Here is a 12,637-nt window from a genome sequence, read left to right on the forward strand (position 1 = left end):
CTTGTTGGCAAAAAAGCCCAGGACTGAAGCAACAGTTGAAGTGCAAGACTGAAACTTAGTGGCAGGCATAATCACAGAGCCGGGTTGAAAAAAAGACTAGCAAGAGAATTGCCACTGAAGTTCAGCTAGCATTCATTGTTACACAGTCATCTGAGAAACCTGAAGTTTTGGCTAAATAAACAGAACAATTCACATGCAACATCCAAGATGAGCAATCCAGTACAGAGCAATGCTTTCCTGGTGCTATAATCAGTGATAAAAAGTTGCAGGCAGAAGTAAATTTAGCAGAGACATCAAGAGGAAGAATTGGAAGAAGGAACTAAGCACCTGGGAGAAGAAAGTCTATGTAGGGACCAACTCAAAGAAAGGCTTAGGAGGAGAAAATGGGGAGTCAGGCATAGGATCTCAAAGACGAGGTCCAGAAAACTGATAAGGAAAGTATCAGATATAATTGTGATAGAGAAAAGATAGCTGAGAAAAGTCAAGAGAGAAACAGTGCTGCCAAATCTTTTTTTCCCACAACTTCACACTAAGTGTTTTGTATTTTATCTTTTGCTTTGTGTTCCCAGAAGCCCTACCTCTTGGCATAATGAGAGTCCCTGCGGAATCTCAGTTTCTCTTTCTTTCAAAAGTTTTTTTTTATCGTCATGGTTGGGCAGCTTGAAAAATTTGAAAACCTGAAACCTCCAGAACTGAAAAATCAGAATACAAAAAAGAGAATCCCAAACTGATATTGCAAAGATCTACAGATGTTTTAACCAACCACAACATTTTTAGGTTCATCCTGTATCTTGGAGCTTCACAAATGCACTGTAAGAAATAGGCTATGCCCTGAACAGTGCTCAGTGCATTTTTTTCCAGAACAGGCATTTACTCACACTGAGCAAATGATCCACTTACTAATGGCTGGTTGGCAAAGCCAGTGGCCACACAAGGATCACAGATCCTGAGGTTGAAAGCTTATCTTACCACTCCCATTTCTTGCTATTGCCACAGACCTCTTCTCAGCAGTCTGGGACTTGGCTCCTCTAATGCTGGGCTTGTCCTACACAGCTGCCCACCCCTGATAACACAGCTGAGGAGCCCAGAGGAAGTTGTACAAGATGCTTTTGTCAACACTCCTTCCCACACAGACCATCTCCCGTCTCCTTTGTTACTGTAAATTGACATCAGAGCTGCTGAATCATGTTACGAGAGTCACAAAAATGTTATTTATGCTGAAGAAACAAGGCCCCCTCCCTCTCATTAATTCCTGCCTATGTCAAAATGGAGCCACTGATTTTTGTCCTAGCTCCTGCTCTGGCACTTTGGGTGAAGCAGGCTGAGTTCTCCTCATTCAGGCACAGATGAAATAAACATTCAGACACAACCCAGATTTGATGCCATCCTGCACCGGTCTTCTAAAAGATATCCTTGATGACCATACAGTGACTGGACAGTTTACCATGAACACCCATTTGGCACCAGTTTCTGAGACACTTGTCTGACAAGGTCAGAGCCCCAAGGGAATTCTTCAAATGATACACTGCACATTTGAAAGTTGGCCTCCCACACAGAAAACCTATTTGCACTGCAGAAATATTTTGTTGGGGTGCTTAGTTACAACATGCTTTATTCCTAAGCTTGTAGATGGAACTGAACTATGGTTTGGCTTTACAGCATTGTAACTGGATTCCTAACAACCCAGTTTTGAGAACATTGAGGAAAGAAAACAGAGTAGTACATGGAAAGGGATGCATGGAACAGAAGGACTTGGAAAGCATTAGACAAGTTAGAAAGACACAGGGGCACAGAAAAGAGGAGAAAGAGGCAGGGGGAGTCACGGATATAGTCAGCAAGACACAGGTTCAGAGACAAGAACTTATGGAGAAATGAAACATGTTAAGAATATGCAGAGAAAGAGAGTAAGTTATGTCAAAGAATGGAAGAAGCCTAAGAGGCCTGGCAAAAAACAGGGAAAGGCAGAGATTAAACCAAGCCATTCAAACAACTTCTAACAATACACATTTTCTGCATATAAAGTCATAAGCATTTAACATTTTTATGTGCAGATAAATGCTTTTCTGAATCATGTTTTCCTAGCCCAATGAGGTATAACTTCCCTATTTTAAACTAATACATAAACCTCCTATAGTTTTGCTAAATTATGCAGGGAAAAATTCCAGACTTTGACTGTCTAAATAAATTTATCAAGAAAAGGTGCCTATAGATCTTGTGCACAAATTCAATTAAAAATTGTGATATCAATTAGAAAAATCTAGGAAAATTCACAGATAAAATGAGCTAAAGTATAATTTCTTTAGGAAATTGGGCTCTTCTGCCTTATCTTCTAAATTCTTATTTTGCAACAAGCTAACAGACAAAGCCTTAGCCAAAAGGAAAATATGGAAAAATAGTAAAGATTTCAGCCAGTTCTTCACAAATTGACAGTCCTTCTCTACTAACTATGACTCATCCTAGGATTATCAAAATACATGGTAAATTCAAAATACTGTAACAAACTACTCTGGAATTATGAAATGCTGTATCTGACACAAATCATTTGTTTCCAGTACAGAACAAAATTTGTTATTGTTGCGATTAATATGGTAGGAGTAGATGAGAATAACATTACGATGAAAATGACAGGCGTGCAAAAAAGAAGACCCTTGGTCCCCAATGTCTCGTAACCTAACTTGAAATCAAATGCAACAAGTGAATGACACAAACCATAGGATGAATGGTTGGAGAGAAAAAGAAAATAAATTAAAAAGCTATGGTCAGCAACTTGCATCAACTGCATTATTCAGGTGTTGTGAAAATTTTCTTTTTTAACAACAAACATGCTCTCTTGTTCAGTTTGGCCGTCATTGTTTTGCTTATAGCATGCCAAAACACAGTACCAAAGTAAAAATACTCACATATTCATTACTAAACAGTTAATTAAAACCAAACTTTAAAACTCTGCATAAACTTTCCTATCACATACTTTATGTATCTCAGTTTCACATACAACCATTCCAATTCTATTCAGAAAACATCCTTTTGTACCATCACTATATGAAGATATACAGAATTACGCTATAACTTCATAGGCTGTGGAACTATTCCCCCTTTGAAATCTTTAGCCTATACTTACCAAGACAACACGAGTTTTAGCACCTATTTCCATTAAATGTAAGAAAAGGGCAAACTCATGAATGAGCGGGTGATTTATGCCATGGTAACTGATACCAGGTGAGTGACAGCAGTGAGAGCTGGAGGAGTTCCTTCACTGTCCTCTTCCAGACCCATACGGATTTCAAGCTCTGTTGCACAGTTTCAGCTATCTCTTTTCTTTTTGATAGTAGCATTTAGTGCTTTTTTTCATCAACAGATCTCAAAACATTTTACTCTTCTTTAGACACAGTATTTTACTTCAAACAAAGCACGGAACATGTATCCTCCTGTGACTGACAGGGAAAATGAAGGCATGGCAGGGGGCAAGTGACTGGTTAATGAGTCCAGGAGCTGGGACATTAACTCAGTATCCCAGATTACAAACCAGACCCCAAACAGAGGATCATGCACTCCTATATTAGCATTTTCAATTCCATTTTCTTTTATGAAATCTACCTTTTGCAAAAGTAACTGGGACATTAAAGGTAACTAAAATGACATTTTTGCAATTATTTGAGGATTGAAAGAAAGCAACAAATGTAGTAGCATGAGACATCAAGAGAGAGGTAGTTGGGAAAAGAGCACTACAATGTGGCTTTTGTACAAAGATAGGTGAGGGCAAAGCAAAATGTCTGGGGTTTGTAGGGTGATATTATTGGAAGCAGCAAATTAGTCACCTTTCATGTTGGGGAGGATTTAATTATAGCTTTTTGTTTTCCACATGGTTTGCTGTGGGACTTTGACAGAAGACACATGGTTTTCTATCTTTGGCAAGATAGCGAAGAGGATAAACTTGGCTTAAAAGCCAGACAAGACTTCAGATCTCTTATTTTGCCAGCACAATTAGTAATTTTCCAGCTATGGCTCTTCAAAAAGAACTTCCATCAAGTATCTTTAATAGTTTGTAATAAGATAAAATAAAGGGTTTTAATTTTTGGATAGAATATTTTTGGACACTGAATGGCCATGAGATTTATCCAGCTACACGTGGAACATTTATTTTGGATTTTATCCTTGGGATTAATTTGAAATGGCTTAGCTTACCAGTGGAAAACCTGGAATCAAGATGACCCAGGTGCAGACTTGCCACATAGGCTCTAAATTTTGAACTTGTGTTTATCAACCTTGTAATCCACTCCATTCTGAAGGGATTGAGAGGATAAGCAGATGGACTGCAAAGCAAAACTAGAATATTTGAGGCTTGATAAAAGATGCGCCAAGAGACATGTACAGTCTTGCCTGCTATTTATTTCCTGTAAGAATTAAGACACATATTCATCACTCAACACATTGGCTGCAAAATAGCTGTTCCTAGTTGTCATATGCCTGTCCTAGGATGGTCTTTGTCATTTAATTGAACAGGCTGTGGAACAATAAAGGAAAAATCATTTTTTGGATAATACAGATCCAAGAAAAGCACAAAGTTCAGATACTTTTTAGGAGCAAAATGGTAGTTTGATAGGTCCTACAAATACAGAGTATAGGCCTACGTCTATTGCACAATGGACAAAAATTTAAATTAGAAAAGGTGAGGAAGAAACTAATCTCTGAAAAGGCTATTTCCCTGAGGGTATTTAAAAAGCACAAAATCTTAAAAGCACTCAGATCTGTCATGAAGGAGCTGCTTTTGCAAAGTCTGCTGAAAGGGGGCTGGCCCTGCTAACAGGCGAAGAGATGGTCTCAATGCACTAATGGTTCTTTCCATCCAAATTTCCTGTGTGTGTCACAGCTGTTGGTCTGTGCAGCTGTCTCAGTGTGTTTTTTTGCCTACCCCATCTCATGTTTATAAACGGCTTATCATTTTGTGTTGCAGATCAAGGAGATGAAGAGTAAGAAATACTACTATGATTTCTGTAACATTTTCCCCCCATTATGAGCATAAAATCCTCAACAACCAAATATCTCTGTCACATTTGTTGGTAATTCTATAAGAAACACCAGCACATTCTTACTCAGACAGACTTTTCCCCTTGGGCTTTAGGTTTTCCTTTGTTTTCTGTTTGTTTTCTAGGCACACATGCTCCAGAATTTATCTTCCAAGCCAAGCCAAAGGCTTTAGAAGGCCTTGCCCCTCAGGAACTCCACTAAGCACCACACTTCCCCTGCAGGGATGATTTATAGGATATGCATAAAAGGAAATAATCACAGTTTTCCTACTTTATTCACTCCATTCAACAAATTTCTAATCAGGAGGGAGTGAAGTGATGTGACCTTTTAGTGATGGAACCTTATGGGAGCTACCACCAACCAGGTACCATGAATATATCCCCCTGGGGCACATGGGGGCATTGGTTTTAGTCATGGGTGCCTTCAGACAGACTAAAGCAGGTGCTATCAACCCCTGATTCCCTCAGCTTTCTCTCATTTCATTCAGCAGGTGTTAGTCAAATTCATTTCTCATCATGTAGAGGTGAAGGTAACAGCCCGACAAAAAAGAAATGACTGATGAAAAGTCTACCTCCACCTCTCCAAAGCCCACAAACCCTAGCATGTAGTAGTTTGGCACTGGTTTACAAGAGCATTGCTCCATAATTGTTAGTCCTCACACTGCACACTGATCTTGTGTTCATGTCATCCTCCTTTTCCGTCTTCATTCTTTGGGCAGATAGACCTGAGTTGCTTAGTGTTGCTTCAGTGTAAAATAACACGTGGTGCTTGTGGTGTGGGAAGGAAGCTGGCTGTGAGAGATAAAGGTTGAGGTTAAGAGCAGACCGACTGTTATGCTCCTGGGGCTTCGCTGCTCTTTGTATAACCTTGGTGTGGCTGAGTGATACAAATCAGCACTCTTCTGATAAAATCTATCTACCAGCGGCGACAAGCAGCCCTACCTCTACATCTTTTTGGAGTTATTACTGCCCTGACATTCCAAAATGTCCAGATGATCAAAGGTTATTTTTCCATTATAGTAGTAAAAGAGAGCAACAAAGTCTTTGGTTGGGGCTCAGAGACTTGGAAAAGAAAATGGGCCAGTAATTGAATAAAAAAAAATATCAGAGGAGCTGAAGGAAACAAAAGCCTTCTGGGAAATTCCAAGATTGCCTCAGAAAAGAAAAGTCACTGAGAATGTTTGTGCAAAACCACCATCTTCTCCTTCCTTCCCACAAGGACTAGTGCAACTCACTTTGAAAGAGAAAGAAAGAATCAGAGAGCAAGAAGCAGTTCACCCAGCTGTCCCACTCTGCAAAGCCCCACTGCTTTACTTCACTCAAACCAGACTAGCAGGCAGAAATGCAAAATCATGCCATTTATGACCTAAAGAAACAAAGCTCAATCTTTGCATGGGTGGGGGAGAGATACAGTCAAGCTTATCACCAAATGGAACAAATGCAGGGTAGAAATGGTCTAGTTGCTTTATCTTTTTTTTTTCCTCTGTGCAAGCCTTGATTATTTTTCTTCCTTCTACTTCACCAAAAAGTGAAGAAAATCAGAAGGGTGTTGTGTATATGTGTGTGAAAATAAAGACTTTGTTTATGGCCTGTTCCATTATCCATTTTTTAGTGCTGGAGTGTTATGGTTCAGCCCTATGACATTTCTGCCATAAAAGGTGAGATGTAGGAGGAAAGAGACTTTCTAAAATAAGTTATTTCTCTTTCCCCTGACAAAAACAGTATCCTCTGTGAAACAAACGGTGGCATTAACTGGCAGAGAAGTTAACCGTCATTGCTGAGGTTAATGGTGCTGCTCAGGACTGGAATTATATAGGTTATACCTATACTGTCATGTTAGCTCTCTGATTACCCACCCTGCCCACACACTGGCTTTTGCATGGCTCTGCTCTGGAGGAAACTTTCTGGCTTAGAGTAGAGGTCTACCCCTAATGGAGTTGTGGAGGCACCTGGCTGGAGTCGCTTGCTTCTGGGACTACAAATCCAAAACGAAGTTCAGCTTCACTGCACATAGTCCTAGAGACTGAGACTGATGGTTCTGAAAGCTGGAGACTTGAGACTAATGGTTCTGGAAGATGCTGCACCAAAATTACTCCTTAACTCCTTAACTCAGGAAGCACTGAAAAAACAGAGATCTGAGCTGATCTCCTCCTCAGAGTGGTCCTTAACCCATTTTCAGAAAATCTTCTACCTGATCTTCTGAAGTTTTATGCAGTAAGGAAGGTTCTTAAGTTCCTGAAGGCTATAGAATAAGCAAGTGTGGATTTACCAGGGAGGTCTATGACAGCTGCAGTCTCTCCCTAAGCAATGCCCAGAGCAGGGTGTTTGCAACCATTGTGTCATCTGATTCAGACTCAAGCTGTCAGCTCAAAGGGAAAAAAATACTGTAAGCATCTGCATAACTGAAACATGGGACAAGCATAATTTTAAATGAGGCTAAAACTGCACAAAATTCACAAAGAGAGGAAAACTCTGCTCTTACCCTGAGTTCAGCTCTATCACATAATCCTGGCATAAGGAGGTTGTTCACTGTAAGAAAAGTTGGTGTAGCCAGAATGGAATTGGTAGGTAGAAATCCTCTGTCATTCACAAGACACAATTTGCATATTTTAGGTACTGATTTTGTTAAAGCAAAGGTAAAACATTTGCTTTAAGCAATACATAAAGTTAATGATTCACTTTTTCTTAAGTTCTGATTACATCATGGAAAGTATTTTTCTGCACTGGTTTAGCTGCAAAAGTACTGCTGATTTTATATTTTATAGATCAGATTCAGCTCTGAGAAGAATTAGATTATTTATTGTTAAAATACCTAGTAGCCTAAATGTTCCAACAACTGCAGTTTAAATCAAGAGAATTCAGGACCTATGAAAATCTAGTCTAAGTGTCTAAGGAGAGAACAAACTATTTCCCTTACACATTGTAGAAACTGAACACAGTCAATGTTTCAAATGCCCTACTAGGTCCTACTACCCAACTCATCACAGACATATCCATCCTTGCATATCAGTTGGGTTTTTTTTCCCTGTTGTTAATCCTACCTCTAAATTAAATAGAATTATGCTTCAATGAATGTTATAAAATATAATACATTTTGACCTAAGGCTGAATCAAGAAATTGATGGACTGGAATATATATGTTACCAGATTAGTTTGAAAGTGATGAGACTGCTTTTATATTTTGAACTTTTAGTCTTCATCTCTTTTTTCTCTTTCTCCATTGCCCCAATCCCTTTTTTGTCTGTCAACACAAACAACCAAGCAACAAAATAAGCATATAAACATGAACCATATTTCACAAAATGAGTTCTAAAGAGTTGCAGCTTAGCAAAATGAGGTTATGAGGGGTTAAAAGAAGCTGCTGACTACTAAAAATGTAATATAGGGTTGAGAGCAATCGGAGTGATTACCTGACCAGTGAATTGGAGAGAACAAATGGAAATACAGAGTAAAGTCTGAAGAGTAATTTTCAAATTAAAAAAATAAAAACAAATAGAGTTGAAGAAATCAATGTGTATGATAGAATGGCTACTGGAGAAATGATGTTTCCTGTTGTCCTTATTTCTTTGTGAAGGCCTAGAAAGCTATGCATTTATGATGCTTACCTGAGGCCTTCTATAATCTTGGCAAGAACAGCTGAAAGAAAAGGTAGAAGAGCCAGTTCAGAGACTGGCCAGGTAGAGCCATAGTTAGGAGAGATAACAGCAGCTTGGCATTTTGAAAAAGTTCTCTCTGAAAAAAATAGGAAGGAATAATTGAACAAAATGTAATCAAATGTAACCAACTTAGTCTTCTATAGCACAGATCTGGCTCTTAAAAAAAACACTGGGCACGTCCACATTCTTAACACTGCTCTCCATTTTCAAATCTGCCCTCACATGATACAGTTTATTACAAATTATGCCTAAGTACACAGAGGGTGATTTTCTAGCCTTAAAGACAGTTTTGTACCTACTTGACATGCAAAGTACTATACCAGACCAACCAATCAATGCTTTCTCTGCGGAGAGGCACGGAAAAAACTCTTTTTAACTACAAGATTCTCTCAGCTTCCTAAGCACTTAAAAATCACTAGTCCTGAACACTTTCTGAGTACATTTGCATAAAATGCACCCTTTCCCTTCTATTTCTTGCCTCACACATTAGATTATTTTCATACTGCATTCTTGGAGACCACTAATATGTTAAAAATTTCAGAGAGCGTGTACAATTCCAACAAGCACACAAAGGTTAAGAGGACTGAAAACTCCTGGTTTCCCTGATTATCTTCACTGGCTTTGTATGTTAGTGTTATGAAAATGAATGATAATTTGTGATTTGTCCTCTGACAACTTAAATTTCTATCTATCTGCAGAAGTTATTAACTTCTCACTTTGGATAGGTCACAAGGAGAAAATCGTGGTAAGCTAGAAACAGATTGAAAAGAATCATCAGACCTCTGGAAAATATCTGGAAGCTAGTTGTGAGTTGTGGTCAAAGTTGAATAAAGTAAATGAGGAAGAACTGGTGGAAGAGTTTGTTTCTGAATGTTTCGTTTCCAGGACTGATTTTCACATGAACAAGCATGATAAGGATCTCTCCCTTGCTCAGGTCAGGCTATTTTTCACATTTACATAGCCATGATATGGAGTCCCAGAAGTCCAATTTTAAGTACAGGTCCAATATTCCCAAAGGGCCAGAATTTGATGCAGACCTCAAGTTTAGAGTGAGCTAGTGATTTTTTGTGTGTGGATGCAGAGTGGTAAGATAAATTTGGAGTTAAACGATGTGCTAATTTGTCCACATAAATATAATCAATGAAGATCTCCAAGAAAAACCTGTGACAAATGTGTGAACTGGGAGATTTCACTAGAAACAAACAGGAGGCCAGTAATGCTGACTAGGATCAGAATATATTTTGTCTAGTTTGCCACCAAGAGGAAAGGGTAACTGCATCTCAGTTTTCAGGAGAAAAGACATGGACAATCAGGGCAAAGCTGAGACCTTTTTTTCATGAGAGATCATATAGGAGCTCAAAACATAAAGAATGTTCAGACTTTGCAGAGCAGTATTCTATCCAGTAAACCTCATGATTTTATGAATGCTTTTAGATCTCTGAAAATAACTAACAGACAGAATAACCAGTAGGAAGAGAGAGGTGTTAGATCAAAATGAAGAGAATATGGACATGTTAATATTGGAACTAGTCATGTTGCTAATCTCTGTGCACACTTGAAATGAAAATGTATTTCATGGCAGGGAAAAAAAAAAACAGTTATGAGCTTTAGAAAAATTCCAAAGCATGTGCTGTTAAGAGAGTTAACGTAATGAGGGGAGTTACAAGACAAACTGAAGTCGCCCGCTGAATGACTGTGCAAAACGGAAACAATCTGTATAAAATGAATTACTTCAAAATGAAACATTATGAAGTTTTTATTTCAGATTAAATATTTACATAAGTAACCTGTGCTAAAAGTGTCATAAACAGCATTCTAAACATAACCTGGAGAACAGAAAGCTGGACAGAGGACTCCCCATATTAACAAAATCAGATAAAATATTCAATTTACCGTAGAACTGCATTTCCATTCACCATAGAATAAGATCAATTGAAATGGGACAGGAGCCAGAGCTGAGGGATGAAGCGATATGTCATTTATTCATTCTGCTGAATAAGATATTTCTCAGTAATCCACATCCAGGCAAGATTGCTTAAAGATTTTGCATGCAACTTTGCTGCCTGAGTAAAATCAAGCCATTTTCCTAGGGATCTTTCTCCAGTGATCTAGTGACATTGACTTCAAGTCTATGCTTTCTTTCTGTATAGGACTTTCAGATCTCTTACAATAAAGCTCTTAATAGTCTCTGTCTTCCAGTACTGTTGGAGACTACCATTTTTTTTGTCACAGAGACTAATCTGAGCTTCGTTTTTTTCCTTTTCCTGTTTCTTGCATCCAAGCTATGTGCATATCCCAACATTTTTTCCTCCAGACCATTTCAGGAATCTGACCTTTCTCTGCCTGGTTAGAGCTGTAGGATTAATTGACTTTTACTGGCTGAATCAAAAATAAATAAATAAATAAAGGAAGTATAGGAAATTCATTTTAACCCTAAAATATTTTTACAGTTTTCTTACTGAAATGGAAATCCCCTGACATTTAATCATGAGTTGGATGAAACATTTCTTTCAAACCATAATTATGTACCTTTCCACTTTAAACTTTGATAAATTTTGAAATAATAAAAAATCTCAGCTTTCAAAGCTCCAACTCTGGCCAAAACAATCCAGTGAATTTAACAAGAATTTACGAATAGTTTTGATGGGCCCAAATCACCATTTATTGGACAAATGAAACATCTGACAAAAAAATAATGCCCAGATCTAGTCTCAACAGCTAACACAGTCTTTCATTCCTGATCCTCTCCTGTCTCTTCTATTATTGCATTTCTTTTGCAGTAGCTTCTCCAACTCACAAATCTTGCTCGCTTAATTCAAAAGCCCATATTAAAATTTTATTTGCCCATCACCCAGCATATAAACTTGCATTTATTGCTCTTTGACTTTGCAAAACAAATTTTCAAGATCATTTTCAGGATCCAAGCACAACAAAAAGCCTTCTCAAATTTCAAATCTTTTTGCCTATTGTATCTCTCTTGCCTCTTTTCCTTGTCGCAGATTGTGCCATTCATCTCCTTCAGCCATTCCTAGTTCTATTCCATTTCCCACAGCATCCCCACAGAACGGTATTTCCTACTCAGTGCAATTCACTGTGCTCCTCCTTTTATATGCATAGGACATCTCTATTCTCTGAAATCTTATGATACAGTCTTTTCTCTGCAACCATGAGAGTGAGAAATATTTTTTCTTATTTAATATGAAAAACACCCACATCACAAGATATACATATATATCTCCACCCTAAAAACACCCGTTTCTCCCGTGTTACCAAGGAAATGAGTACATAGTTAATCATTATGAACAAAACACAATCCTCCCCATCTTCTCTATTTCTATCTTCCAGTCTGTCAGTCCTTCAGGCAAGAAGCCGTCTTACTGAATTTCTGTACAAATTGTTGGGATGATACAAAATAATCAAGTATAATAACAGTCTCCAAACTCTACTAAGACTAACTCCCACTGTAGGGGATTTAAGCTATAATGACTGGGAAACGCAGGACACTGGCTGTTAATGACTGGGTTAAGTTACAGGCCTGAGAAACTGAAGCCAGGAATTGCACAGGCACCCAAAGGTCAGCAGATTTCTCATCTCTTTCTCTGTGTACCCTGCAGTGTTCTGTTAAGGTTTTGCAATAGGTTCAGCAGCTAAGTTTTTTGGGGTGGGTGTAAGAACGCACCACTTCCTGTGGTGGCCGTTGTGCTTCCTGTTTTCTCAAGGCTGATGGAGACAAGCTGGTGGGGCTGCTGATTTTGAAACAGAGGCAGCTGCATGATTGTCTTGTGAGAGCTCAGAATGAATCACCATCCCATCCTTACAGAAAAATCCCGAATCTTTCCAAAGTTGGAACTCTAACTCTGGTAGCGCCGGACTACCTGCTCGTGCATTAAGAAAAGGGTGGGGAAAGCCCGCCAACTCCAAACAGTCAAAAGTCAAGAGCCAGGCGACAAAAGATCA

This window comes from Apteryx rowi, unplaced genomic scaffold (assembly GCF_003343035.1).
Source record: "Apteryx rowi isolate R43461 unplaced genomic scaffold, aptRow1 scaffold_574, whole genome shotgun sequence".
NCBI classification, from domain to species: domain Eukaryota; kingdom Metazoa; phylum Chordata; class Aves; order Apterygiformes; family Apterygidae; genus Apteryx; species Apteryx rowi.